The following is a 9154-nucleotide window of genomic DNA, read 5'->3' as shown; positions in this document are numbered from 1 at the left end:
AAATGTTAACCACCTACAGGACGAAGAGTAGCTAAAATGGACTTTGTCCCCTTGTAGCGCTACAGGGTTCCTTTTTAGTGAGTATAAAATGAGACTAAAATATTCAGTGAAATGCAGAGTACGAGCACACAGCTGGTACTTTGTCAGTACGATGGTTAACCACTCTGACCTCCATTGAACGTATGTGTTTCACTGGGAAAGTTCCCATACAGCCATTGTATCCTGTCCTGTGCTAAGTTGTCCCAAAACTGTTTTAACTGGCCCCTCGTTAACTTGGACATCGTTTATGGGATTGAGCTGATGTCCTTGCTGGTCCCACACATGTTCTATTGCAGAGAATATAATGAGTATCCTTGAGACAGAGAAGTTGCTGTCCATGCATCAGCACGGCTTTAGAAAGCATCGCTTCTGCGAAACACAACTCGCCCTTTTTTTCACATGATATTTTGCGAACCATGGATGAAGGGTATCAGACGGATGCCATATTCCATGACTTCCGGAAAGCGTTTGACTCGGTACCCCACTGCAGACTCCTAACTAAGGTACGAGCATATGGGATTGGTTCCCAAATACGCGAGTGGCTCGAAGACTTCTTAAGTAATAGAACCCAGTACGTTGTCCTCGATGGTGAGTGTTTATCGGAGGTGAGGTTATCATCTGGAGTGCCCCAGGGAAGTGTGGTAGGTCCGCTGTTTTTTTCTGTCTACATAACTGATCTTTTGGATAGGGTGGATAGCAATGTGCGGCTGTTTGCTGATGATGCTGTGGTGTACGGGAAGGTGTCGTCGTTGAGTGACTGTAGGAGGATACAAGATGGCTTGGACAGGATTTGTGATTGGTGTAAAGAATGGCAGCTAACTCTAAATATATATAAATGTAAATTACGCAGATGAACAGGAAAAAGAATCCGATAATGTTTGAATACTCCATTAGTCGTGTAGCGCTTGACACAGTGACGTCGATTAAATATTTGGGCGTAACACTGCAGAGCGATATGAAGTGGGACAAGCATGCAATGGCAGTTGTGGGGAAGGCGGAGAGTCGTCTTCTGTTCATTGGTAGAATTTTGGGAAGATGTGGTTCATCTGTAAAGGATACCGCTTATAAAACACTAATACGACCCATTCTTGAGTACTGCTCGACCGTTTGGGATCCCTATCAGGTCGGATTGAGGGAGGACATAGAAGCATTTCAGAGGCGAGCTGCTAGATTTGTTACTGGTAGGTTTGATCATCACGCGAGTGTTACGGAAATGCTACTGAGGAAATTTAGAGAATCAGCATTTGAGGCTGACTGCAGTACAATTTTACTGCCGCCAACTTATATTTCGCCGAAAGACCACAAATATAAGAGAGATTAGGGATCGTACAGAGGCATATAGGCAGTCATTTTTCCCTCGTTCTGTTTGGGAGTGGAACAGGGAGAGATGTTACTTGTGGTGCGAGGTACCCTCCGCCACGCGCCGTGTGGTGGATTGCGGAGTATGTATGTATATGTAGATAAACTGTTGGGCACCTTGCTGACCATGGGAGTATCTGAACATCACGCAGGCAGCTCACAACCACGGAACCATCCAGTACCTGCACGCCATGCAGACGGTCAACTGCTGCTGAGACAGAACACACTACAACCTAGAAGTGCTACAGTCTACAAGGGATTAGTACAACAGTATGTAACACTGTCATCTTTTTACTTAATATGACCTCTGTGTGACAAAGATTGTTGATGTAACTTCTCTGTAAATGTCTTATTCGTTATTTATGTCAATCTATATCAATGTAACGACTCTAACGATACAATTTTAAAAATAATATTCTGTAAAAGAACGGAAATGTTAAAAGTTTACTTGTGATACTGGTTCATGCAGAGGGAAAGTAGATTTACAATCATGTAAAACTTGGAGGGAAGTCCCTCCGCGACGAAACTGGCTTGGCGGGAATAGAAAAGGTCGAACTGGAGGTCGAACTCAAAGGCTCCTTTGTGGCAAGAGTCAGACTGTGGCCAGCGGTAAACTGTTCGCATCTTGTGAACTGAACGGGACAACACGAGCAGCAAAATTAATTTATATAGCCTCGGTTGTGGAAGAAATTAGTTTCTGAAATGCGAAAATACGACGCCAAGAAGAGAATTTTCAGAGCTTGTTATACAGCAGGAGCCATGGATATTCTTGCCGCCAGTTTTGAACAACCACAGATCGACACTGCCGTCACCTTCATCTCAAAGAATCAGCTGAGTACTGTGTAACTGCATGGACCAATTACGTGTTTTATTGACCAATAATAAGTTTCTGTTGTTTAAACTTTGTGTTGAGCATGTGTATTTTACACTCAGTCATTTAGCCTAGCCTGGGTCCTGTTCCGAGTGCTACGATATTTCCTAGGAACCTGTTTCATTGAACTGAAAAGACATTTCAGGAAACTATCACTACAACTAATAAACTTTGTACAGTAATAAATTTCATAATTATTTAGAGAGCGTAAAGTTTGAAGTACTCTGTATATTTTTCATACAAGGATAGTTATAGTTTCACGAAAGCACCATTATCAGGAAGAGATTTAAAGTATTTAGCTTAAAGATTTTTCTTATTGAAATCTAAGTACATTATTACAGTTACCTGCAAAAACTGTGTTGATTTACAATACTGGCTAATAGACTTAAAGATTCAGTATAGGGATTTATTATTATTGTGCAGGTTTGGAAATAGCAGTGTTTACAGTTTCAAGTGTATAGATTTAATAGTGTTTCTGATATTGTGTTTTGACTAAAATTTCAGCCTGGGTCTGAGTCTACTAACAGATTTGTTTCTGGATCCTCGTGCTAATAGTTGAGCGAGATTTAAATTTCATGTTACAGTAACAGTACACAAGAAGTACAACTTTCATTGTTATTACTTGTGTGCGCCCTATAGTAGGCAAATAGCTGCAACTATTCAAACTGTACTAGACCCAGAAGTCACATGTCCCATCTGAGCTGAGTAATATAAGAAAGTGAATGCTTCTTGAAAATACATATGATAATCAGTACAAATGATATACTGAGCTGACAAATATCTCTATGATAATATTTTCCACTAATTAAACTGATAAAATAACCTCCTGTCGAAGTGAGTAGTGCTCCTCCGCAAGTAGATCATCTACTTGTAATGATCATTACCTTCCTCTTTTATTTTAAAGTTAGGTAAGTGCTGCTGTGAGTTGGTTCTTGCCAAAACGTTTTAATATTCCTCCTGAGCTACTCATGCCAAACCACTGGTATATTGTTTGCTAAAGTGTATTACTGTCTCGCGTTCCATAAGTGAAAATAGTATATCACTATCAACCAAAGAAGGAACCAATAGTTCACTCTCTTTATGAACAGGTCTATTACTTGGTACAACCCCTGTTTGCGTGGCCATCCTCCGTAGAAAGCACAGAAATATTTGTTCTGTAAATAAAATACACCATCTCTTGCTGCACTGTATTTTATTTCTCCAAGACGCGTTTCGCCTTTTTTCACTTTAAAGCATCATCAGTGGGGTAATTCTTCGCATTTTTAGTTAGCATCTGCGTTTCCTCGCATCTGGTCACGCGTTGGAGCAATCACTACAGCTCTACTTACGAAACATAAGCATGTTTTTATGTTTCGAACTTTTTTCTCCCCACTTTTCATCTAGTTTCCACTTATAATTGTGATGCACTATTAGTCTTCTGTTGCTAATTACGTACATTTGATCGAAGAATTAACTACTTTGAGTTCACTAGGTGTCTCATCCTGTCAAGACACACACTGAACTCAAAGTAGTTACGTCTTGAAATCACTCAGTTGGAAAAACACTAACTCAGCGTACAGGTCTCACTCAGGTTCCATGTCTTCCGTAACCTGAGAAACTGTAGTGGCAGGCCACCAAGCCATCTCCTCCACATCCGCCCGCACCGGAATGCTCACGACAGTGAATTACTGCGGCTAGCTCCTCCCTAGTTACCAACTAACTTTGCAGCGTTTCCTGCAGTTCTTCGTGTTTAAGTACTTCTGAGACGGTGAAAACCACTTGCTGTGACTAAATGCACTCTCGTGCAAGGCGTTTCGTATCGTTTCACACATGAGTGCGTACGTCAATGCTTTAGGATGTGTAAATCGATGTATGGCATCCACTAGGAACTTTGTAACATTTGACTTTATATTATGAAATTCAGTACGGTATGTTTTAATAACATTTTCTCCATTCTGTCTCACATAATATAGATGATACCCTCAGACTTCAAGAAGAATATAATAATTCCAATCCCAAAGAAAGCAGGTGCTGACAGATGTGAAAATTACCGAACTATCAGTGTAATAAGTCACGGATGCAAAATCCTAACGTGAATTCATTACAGACGAATGGAAAAACTGGTAGAAGCCGACCTCGGGAAGATCAGTTTGGATTCCGTAGAAATATTGGAACACGTGACCGTACGGCGTATCTTAGAAGCTAGATTAACGAAAGGCAAACCTATGTTTCTAGCATTTGTAGACTTAGAGAAAGCTTATGACAATGTTCACTGGAATACTCTCTTTCAAATTCTGAAGATGGCAGGGTAAAATACAGGGAGCGAAAGGCTATTTACAATTTGTACAGAAACCAGATGGCAGTTATAAGAGTCAAGCGACATGAAAGGGAAGCAGTGGTTGGTAGCCTCTCCCCGATGTTATTCAATCTGTATGTTGAGCAAGCAGTGAAGGAAACAAAAGAAAAATTCGGAGTAGGTATTAAAATCCACGGAGAAGAAATAAAAACTTTGAGGTTCACCGATAATATTTTAATTCTGTCAGAGACAGCAACGGACTTAGAAGAGCAGTTAAACGGAATGGACAGTGTCTTGAAAGGAGAATAGAAGATGAACATCAACAAAAGCAAAACGAGGATAATGGAATGTAGTCGAATTAAGTCCGGTGATGCTGAGGGAATTAGATTAAGAAATGAGAGACTTAAAGTAGTAAAGGAGTTTTGCTACTTGGGGAGCAAAATAACTGATGATAGGCGAAGTAGAGAGGAATTAAAATGTAGACTGGCAATGGCAAGGAAAGCGTTTCTGAAGAAGAGAAATTTGTTAACATCGAGTATAGATGTGTCAGGAAGTCGTTTCTGAAAGTATTTGTATGGAGCGTAGCCATGTATGGAAGTGAAACATGGACGATAACTAGTTTGGACAAGAAGAGAATAGAAGCATTCGAAATGTGGTGCTACAGAAGAATGCTGAAGATTAGATGGGTAGATCATATAACTAATGAGGAGGTATGGAATAGGATTGGAGAGAAGAGAAGTTTGTGGCACAACTTGACTAGAAGAAGGGGTCGGTTGGTAGGACATATTCTGAGGCATCAAGGGATCACCAGTTTCGTATTGGAGGGAAGCGTAGAGGATAAAAATCTTAGAGGGAGACCAAGAGATGAATGCACTAAACAGATTCAGAAGGACATACGTTGCAGTAGGTACTGGGAGATGAAGAAGCTTGCACAGGATAGAGTAGCATGGAGAGCTGCATCAAACCAGTCTCAGGACTGAAGACCACAACAACAACGACAACAACAACAGATTGCTTGAATGCGAGAAGTAAGTATAAAATTTACTTACCTCATTTTCGATACTGTCGGGAGATTTTTGTTGTTGAAGTTCATGTGCAGTGTCTTCTTTCCCCCAAGAATTCTGTCATGAATGGTTCTTAATTACATAAAATTAGCTGAGTTTTGCTTTTCAAATACATAAATTAGTCACTAATTTTAAAAATCCACGTTTACTTCATTATTATTTACACCGTCAGGATTAGAACCACAGCTGGAACTGCTTCAGACTGACTTAATATGTGAATCACGTACAGACTCCCTGCAACTTGACATTCCTGCTGCCCAAATGACAGTTGGTATTAATTGTTAAAAATGAGTCATTTACAAATTACAATTTCTGAAACCGTACATTTCTTTCACATGATAAAAAAATATGTTTGAGTTACATCTACATCTACATCCATACTCCGATAGCCACCTGACGGTGTGTGGCGGAGGGTACTTTGAGTATCTCTATCGGTTCTCATTTCTATTCCAGTCCCGTGTTGTTCTTGGAAAGAAAGACTGTCGTTATGCCTCTGTGTGGACTCTAATCTGTCTTATTTTATCCTCATGGTCTCTTCGCGAGGTATACGCAGGAGGGAGCAATATACTGCTTGGCTCCTCGGTGAACGTATGTTCTCGAAACTTCAACAAAAGCACGTACCGAGCTACTGAGCGTCTCTCCTGCTGAGTCTTCCACTGGAGTTTATCTATCATCTCCGTAACGCTTTCGCGATTACTAAATGATCCTGTAACTAAGCGCGCTGCTCTCCGTTGATCTTCTCTATCTCTTCTATCAACCCTATCTGGTATGGATTCCACACTGGTGAGCAGTATTCAAGCAGTGGGCGAACAAGCGTACTGTAACCTACTTCCTTTGTTTTCGGATTGCATTTCCTTAGGATTCTTCCAATGAATCTCAGTCTGGCATCTGTTTTACTTACGATCATCTTTATATGATCATTCCATTTTAAATCAATCCTAATGCCTACTCCCAGATAATTTATGGAATTAACTGCTTCCAGTTGCTGACCTGCTGTATTGTTGCTAAATGACGAGGGATCTTTCTTTCTATGTATTCGCAGCACATTACACTTGTCTACATTGAGATTCAATTGCCATTCCCTGCACCATGCGTCAATTCTTTGCAGATCCTCCTGCATTTCAGTACAATTTTCCATTGTTACAACCTCTCGATATACCACAGCATTATACGCAAAAAACCTCAGTGAACTTCCGATGTTATCCACAAGGTCATTAATACATATTGTGAATAGCAACGGTCCTACGACACTCCCCTGCGGCACACCTGAAATCACTCTTACTTCGGAAGACTTCTCTCCATTGAGAATGACATACTGCGTTCCGTTATCTAGGAACTCTTCAATCCAATCACACAATTGGTCTGATAGTCCATATGGTCTTACTTTGTTCATTAAACGACTGTGGGGAACTGCATCGAACGCCTTGCGAAAGTCAAGAAACACGACATCTACCTGGGAACCCGTGTCTATGGCCCTCTGAGTCTCGTGAACGAATAGCGCGAGCTGGGTTTCACACGACCGTCTTTTTCGAAACCCATGCTGATTCCTACAGAGTAGATTTCTAATCTCCAGAAAAGTCATTATACTCGAACATAATACGTGTTCCAAAATTCTACAACTGATCGACGTTAGAGATATAGGTCTATAGTTCTACACATCAGTTCGACGTCCCTTCTTGAAAACGAGAATGACTTGTGCCCTTTTTCAATCCTTTGGAACGCTACGCTCTTCTAGAGACCTACGGTACACCGCTGCAAGAAGGGGGGCAAGTTCCTTCGCGTACTCTGTGAGAAATCGAACTGGTTTCCCATCAGGTTCAGTGACTTTTCCTCTTTTGAGCGATTTTAATTGTTTCTCTATCCCTCTGTCGTCTATTTCGATATCTACCATTTCGTCATCTGTGCGACAATCTAGAGAAGGAACTAGAGTCCAGTCTTCCTGTGTGAAACAGCTTTGGAAAAGACATTTAGTATTTCGGCCTTTAGTCTGTCATCCTCTGTTTCAGTACCATTTTGGTCACAGTGTGTCTGGACATTTTGTTTTGATCCACCTACCGCTTTGACATGACCAAAATTTCCTAGGATTTTCTGCCAAGTCAGTACATAGAACTTCATTTTCGAATTCATTGAACGCCTCTCGCATAGCCCTCTTCACACTACATTTCGCTTCGCGTAATTTTTGATTGTCTGCAAGGTTTTGGCTATATTTATGTTACTTAAGATTTTAAATATTGTATTTAGAACGCACATACATTTAAAAAAAAAAATATGTGTTTCAACAGTTTGTTCCATCATGGACTATGACTTTCCTTTAAAAATAGTTAAATACCTCAATATTATCAAAATATCGTAGTACATAACTCTGTTTTACAAACAATACCAATAATCCGCAATGTATTTAAAACAATGAATTTCAAAATTATGATTCTGCTTCATGGCAGAACATTTAGCTTATATCACTATTTACACTATTTGTAGTTGTAGAATTCTGACTTAGCACTATGTGCCTCTTATTATTTTTGTTCCCGTCGCCTCTCGTGGGCTGCGAAGATGAACTGTACGTGTAGTAGGTATCTGTGTACATTTGTTACTAAATGTTGTATTTGTGGCACTAGTGTGTTAATGAACTTCCAGCATGCTGGAGTAGCTGTGCGTCTGCAAATTCTGTTAATAAGTACAACAAAAACCAGTCCAATGTTGCAAATTTCACTTTTTTAAATTCACTCGATGACTAGTTTTGGGCCGGGACTCATTTTCAAATCACAATAACATAGTCAAAAATCGTATTTCCCGAAATGCAAAAACACGTCAAAAATGTGCAAACGAACTGTAAGCGCTGTAACTGCATTACTATGATTTGAAAATGAGTCCCAGTTCAAACCTATTCATCGAGTGAATAACAAAAGTGAAATCTTGCAACTATTAACTGGTTTTTCGTCGTATTGATCAATGTGTTAATCCTGAGCAATCGTGGTGACACTTTATGTGGCACTGTATCTCTTACTTCCACTTGTATATTAAGCATAACTACTTCCAACGAACGAGGGTAAACACTGTGGTAGCTTGAGCAAAACTGTACCAACGTGCTACAATGTAGTAGCCTATAGCCTTTCGAGTTATAAGGATAGATACATAACTAAATTGAATATACGGATTTTACATATATAAATTTATGTGTTTAAAACATTTAAATTTAAAATTAATAGTTTAATATTGTTAGGAATTAAAAGTGAGTTGCTATGTTGTGGAATCCAAGGCAGGGCAAAAAATTGCCAGTCCATGCATTAGAGGTCCCTTCCTCACTGCTCTCACGAGAATGGCTCATGAAAAATCCCACATAGTCTACGTGTATGTCTTTGGAGAGCGGTTAAAGTTTTCCTGTGGGCCACACACGCGAAACGTTCTAGGAACTTAAAACGAACATCAACCTGCTTCTGCGCACATAGTTTTATTTTACCTGTAGTTTCTATCAAATGAATAAATGGCCTTTTAGAAGTCAACAAACATCTTTTGAATCCGTTACGCCTAAACTGTGGAAAATGATTG

Source organism: Schistocerca serialis, chromosome 2 (assembly GCF_023864345.2).
Source record: "Schistocerca serialis cubense isolate TAMUIC-IGC-003099 chromosome 2, iqSchSeri2.2, whole genome shotgun sequence".
NCBI classification, from domain to species: Eukaryota; Metazoa; Arthropoda; class Insecta; order Orthoptera; family Acrididae; genus Schistocerca; species Schistocerca serialis.
The sequence above is the reverse complement of the archived record's forward strand: the minus strand, read 5'-3'. Positions refer to the sequence as shown.